Source organism: Benincasa hispida, chromosome 6 (assembly GCF_009727055.1).
Source record: "Benincasa hispida cultivar B227 chromosome 6, ASM972705v1, whole genome shotgun sequence".
NCBI classification, from domain to species: domain Eukaryota; kingdom Viridiplantae; phylum Streptophyta; class Magnoliopsida; order Cucurbitales; family Cucurbitaceae; genus Benincasa; species Benincasa hispida.
Window position 1 is genome coordinate 21,121,380 of NC_052354.1, and position 5,990 is coordinate 21,127,369.

Sequence of the window (5,990 nt, forward strand, 5' to 3'; positions counted from 1 at the left end):
ATGGAGGACGCGTTGAAGATACTAATCGACGTAGGGCAGTTGATCAAGGTTTATTTGGTCAAGAAGCGGCTGATCCCATCGACGCACGACAGAACTGTATCAAGGGATCGAGTCATGGCCGCGTCTGCATAGCCCGCGACATTCCTATCGACGTAGGGCAGTTGATCACGAGGCAGATCAGAGCGAATTTAAAGGGCATGTTCAGCGTTGCAATACTTCTTCTCTAGATCGTTTCAAGTCTATGCTTATTCTATGGGTGTAGGCAGTTGATGAGGAGCCCATGCCAGAAGTCCACGGCCTCATCAACATAAAAATCTTGAGGATGCTCCTCAAAGATTCTCCACACTGCCCGAGCTGCCAGCAAAGAGGCCTATGATCGATTTTGAATACGCTGCTGAAAACCAGACCAAAAAGGAAGACGAAGAGAGGATAAGGGAAAGAGAAGGTTTAGGAGTCAGCAATGCAAAATCCTGAACCTATGGACCTCTTCCCTTAGTCATCTGGCCTTCCAAGCCCTTCCGAGCCTTCCAGCACAACCCTCTTTCCCCTTACACGGAGCATTTTACAAACCTTCTTCTTGTCCCCCAATCTCTCCTGTTTAACCAGCAGCCCCACTTCACCATTAGCATCATCACCGCAACCACCATTCCACCGCCGCAAGTGATGAACCACATGGGTTGGGTGAAGGCACCTCTGCCCAAACCCCAAAACGATGCGGCGAGACATCGCAGGCCACAACCCTCCATCACCTCCATGGCTATTGAGTTAGCAGAAATGAGATCCCTCTTCTCCCAACAACAACAACTCTTCTCTCAACAACAACACTTTTTCAATAAAGCGATTTGAGGTAGTAATGGAGCACATTGATGATATTCAACGCAGTGCCGCCACATCAAAAGAGGCGCTGATCAACATGCAGCGCAACATCTATAAAGTCCATATACACCAGAGAATGATTGCAGAGCATAATCAAGGGTTTGTATGTTTTTCTTTCTTCATTCAAATTCAACTTTTCTTCATTGTTCATTGTCTCTTTATTGCATGGCGAGTTTCTAAGGATGTTGTTGCATCCTCTCTTTCTTCATTTTCTTCCCCGGACTCCCAATCTTTAACGCAAGTGTGTTCATCGTCAGAATCTGATAAGCAATCTTCTGGGAACTTCATTGCCTTGATAATATTAAACCTGAGCTTCTTTCCATTGATGCTCATTATGATTTCTCCCTTGTGCACATCTATCTGAGCATGACCAGTAGACAAGAATGGTCATCCCAATATGATTGGCACATCTTTATCCGCTTCATAATCTAGAATGATGAAGTCTAGAGGTAGAATGAATTTGTCGATTGTGACCAAGACAACCTTTAATTTTCCTTCAGGGTGTACCAGGGACCTATCTACAAGTTAGAGAGTCACTATTGTGGGTATCAGCTGACTTACATTAAATTGTTTGAAGATTGAAAGGGGCATTAAGTTTATGCTTGCCCCAAGATCGCATAATGCTTGACCAATGTAGATCCCTCCTATTGAGCAGGGTATTGTAAAGCTGCCTGGGTCGCACATTTTTTGTGGGATTATAGTGTTTGATTCTTGTGTTAATGCCACCGTGGCGAATTTTCCCGTGCTTCTCTTCTTCGAAACCATATCCTTAAAAAACTTGGCATACACTGGCATCTGCTCTATCGCTTCTGTAAATGGAATATTGATGTGTAGTTGTTTCAATATTTTAAGGAAACGATGATACTGACCTTCATCATTTTGCTTCTTTTTCAGTCTTTGAGGGAATGGAGGTAGTTATACTTTCACTGTTCCATGGTTTGGAGGCTTAGAGGTGATCGCATCTTCAGGTTCCATAATCTCGGGCTCCTCTGACTCAGTTTGCGTCAATGGTTTCTTTGATTCCNATAATCTCGGGCTCCTCTGACTCAGTTTGCGTCAATGGTTTCTTTGATTCCATCGTATTTGAATTGGTCCTGCTAGGCTCCTTCCTAACTTCCACTGTCGCCTTTCCACTTCTCAGGGTGACTTCTTGGCAGTGTTCTTTCCTTGTATTCCCTGGGTTGTGTAGGAGCTCAATTGAGCTAGGCAGTGTCCCTTGCGGTCTGTTTTTCAGCTCTCCCGCAATTTTTCCTATTTGGATTTCTAAATTGTGGATGGACGTCGCTTGGCTCTGGAGGACTGTTTCATTTTTTTGATGTATTGTTTTAACAAATTCTCCAGAGAGGATGATGGTGATGTTTGAGAGCTGTTTGCTTGCTGTTGCTGTTGACTGTTAGTTCTTTCGAAAAGTCCTGGTTGTCCTTCTCTTTGCGCCATAGATTGACAACCTTGTTGTTGGTTATTTTTCCAAGCAAAATTAGGGTGGTTTTTCCACCCAGGGTTGTACGTGTTTGAAAAAGGGTTGTCCTTGACAAAGTAGATTGACTGTGGATTTCGTGGACACTCTTCAACAGAATGGGATTCTTCACATGTAACACAGCTGGTGCTTGTCTATTCTATCGCATTGACTTGCCCTCTTTGAGTTCCGGGATTGTTTATTATGATGCCCTGTAATAAATTTATCATTGCATTCATCTGATTTTGCAATGATGCGATGGCACCATTACTTGCATTACCTTCTTTGGGTTTTGATCTTTGATCGCTTTCTTGCCAATCTTCGTGGTTTTCCGAGATGCGATTAAGAATGTTCTTTGCCTCATCATATGTTTTGTCCAGTAGACCTCTTGCTGCTGTCTACGATGCAGAATTTAGTCCATGATAGAAAATCTCCATTTGGAGGCAATCCGACAATCCATTGTGTGGGCAGTCGCGCACTAGTCTCTTGAATCTCGCCCACGCGCCACTGAACGATTCATCTTCTTCTTGTTCAAAATTGGTGATCAATTTCCTCCTTTTGGCATTCTCTGTAGGAGGGAAATACTTCTTCATAAACTTCTGCACAACTTGCTCCCATGAAGTTATCTCTCCTGGTTCGAGGGAGTATGCCCATTTTCTTGCTTTATCACATAGTGAAATGGAAATAACGTGAGTCGAACCTCTTCTGCCGCAATATTAGGGAACACAAAAGTGTTACAAATTTCAATGAAGCTTCGTAGATGGCCGTGCAGATCTTCACCTTGCCGTCCTCTGAACTGTCCTGTTGTTTGTATCATTTGTAACATTACTGGTTTCATCTTGAACCTTGATCCATCCAATGCTGGTCTCATGATTCCTGGGGAGAAAACATACAAGTTTGGTGACACATAGTCCCGGATGGGTCTATTGCGATCATTTGCCAGTAGGATAGGATTTTCCATTATGTTGTTTTCATTTGTGACTTGTTCTTCAAGTTGTTCAGCCATTCTGTGAGTTCTTCCTTGTTGTCTACGTCTGTCTTTCTGTCTTCTACGAAATGTTCTTTCGATCTTTGGGTCGTAGTTGGGCTCAGGAGGGTGTTCTTCGCTCATGTAACACTTTCCTCTTCCTTTACCGAAGGAATGGCAATGCAATAGAGGTCGAAAGCTGCAAAGATCAAAGAGGTTTGATGTTAGCGCAATCTATACCGTAGTCCCTGGCAATGGCGCCAAAAACTTGATGCGTAGATTTATGATGCGATGATGTGTGTATGCGATAATGTGCAGAAGCGATGATCATACAAGTTTTCCTAACAAAGCCCAAGTATAAGCCTTCTTAGGTTCCTGGTAAGTCCAAGGTCGAACACAGGGACTACTAAATAGATATGCAACAAACTCTTTGATTCTACTGCGGTGGTGAAAAAGAAGTAGATGATGTTTTGATTTAGATTTTCCTATTCGACAGAGTTGAACGCGGAGTGATGAAAGCGTAGAGTTACAATAAGTATGCGATGAAGGGATTGAGAAGGGATTTAGCTAACATTTCCCAAGATTGTGTACAAGTTATGCAATTATGCTATACATAAATATTAGTACTACATTTCTCAATGCAAAATGCCACATTTCCTATTTCTAGGAAGCATGCAATGTGTATGGGAAACAACAGATAGAACTTATTTCTAAGTTTCTATTCTTGCTTATGCGATCTAATCTGACTCTCTCAAGCCTAGATTCTGTCTTTAGACTACTCTCTCAAGTACGTCCAAATGATGAATGATGCATACATATGACAAGATGATCGCATAAAATGCATATCTTAAGTCATGCTAGCTAAGTACTTCTCAGCCCATTCAGAAATTTAGCTACTCATGCATGGTGTGGAGAGATTGAACATAAGTAGAGATGAAGTTTCCATTTTATGCAAATAAAGTATTGAGTACAAAATAACAAATGGATTTGATAAATAACAAGCCCGGTAAGCAATGTCTTGCTTCCCGTGGCCTTTTACACTACTCTTTATCACTTCAACTCTGTTCTAGTTGCGGATTCTTGCTCTCGCAAGGGTTGGTCTTCTCTCCTTTGTATTGCTTTCCGGCAGTCTCTCGATCTGTTCGGGAGCAATTTCTCTCGGCTTTGCCTTGTCTCCTTGCTCTCTCCATCCTCTATGTATATGTATCCCCCCCTCTCTCTGGTGGCATTCAGTATTTATAGATTTCAAGGTGAAGCAGCTTTTCTTACTAATGATTGCAATGATGGGCGGCATTAATTTCCCTACTCTGTTGAACAGTTTAAAAGTCACCAAAATTTCAATGTACTTACTACAGTATGGTTTTTAACGGCTAGTCAATTGAATTTGAAATTGGCCATTATCAGCTTTACGTCCAATCATGATTTATTATGCTGTCGCCTTGATGCGAGATCTTTATGCGATCAATTTTTGAGAAACTTCTCACGATCGCAACTTTAAGTGCACTGTCGCATTATGCCCTTGGATCACAATTTCATATGTGCCATCGCATTGTACCTGCACAAAATAGGTAAATTAATTTCTTTTATGCGATGAGCATTAACGATCACAATTCCTTTCAGTTTGACGCTTTCATACATGATATTGCCTATTTTACCATCGCTTTCTCTCATTGTTTTACTAATTTGAGCTGTAATAACTTGTATTTCTACCAGTTATCAGCAAGTAACAGAAGCAACAAGGAACGATAAGCACTCCAATTCATTAATTTTGGCAGAAACTAAGGCATGCTCATACAATAACAAGTGGGCTTCAAGCCATACCTTTGTAGAACTTCTTCAAATCTTGATCCTCAGCTGCAAACTTCTCCAAATCTTGTTGTAGACCACCTCAAGATCTTCCCCACTATTCTCTTGGAGCTTTAGATTGAGTTGTGGGACTCAAAATAAGCTTGAATAAAAGAAACTTGGAGAAGAACTCACTGTAACAACCCAATTGAAGAACACCTTCTTCAACACGAATTTCTTAGCAAAAATTCTATAGTTGCATGTCTCAATTCCACTCTAATCTTCTCGATATATTGTAGGACTTTCATGCAAAGAAGATGACTGCATGAGATGCAACTCATACTTGGAGTTATTGAAGCCAAATAAAGTGGGTTTTGTGTGAGCAAGTTGAAGATGTAATAGAAAAAACCAACATTCCATTTTAGTGTTTTTCTAATGTTTCCAAATTTTTACCAAATAATTTTAAAATCAATTTGATTTCAAAAATTGAAAATATTATTAATTTTACAAAATTAATTTCATAAATTAATTTTTCTAATAAAATTAATAGATAATTATTTAAACAATTTAAATAATTCTAATTAATTTATTATCAAATATTAAATTAATTTTACACAAATCCACCTTCATATATTTAAATATTAATTCTCCTATTCTATTTAATCAATAAAATTAAACGTGTAATTATATCTCATATAATTACTAATTCATTTAATTCTATTTGAACGTTTCAAATTAAGTTATCATGCTACTATAAAGCTAATCCATTTATGAGTTAGTAGGAAGACCTCGCGGATCTATAGATCACGGGCTCCAACGATCCGAGATTAATTGGCTAAACTCATTACACCGAATTAACCCCATTCGTTAACTAATGGGTTACTCCACTAAAGCCCATAGTTACAC

General features: G+C 39.9%; 1 non-coding gene across 1 annotated transcript; it reads left to right on the forward strand.

Moving 5' to 3' along the window:
- The first annotated feature begins 2,785 nt into the window (after positions 1 to 2,785).
- LOC120080681 lies at positions 2,786 to 2,892 on the forward strand. Its single transcript, XR_005482630.1, has one exon. It is a non-coding gene; the product is annotated as a small nucleolar RNA R71 (small nucleolar RNA).
- The last annotated feature ends 3,098 nt before the right edge of the window (positions 2,893 to 5,990 follow it).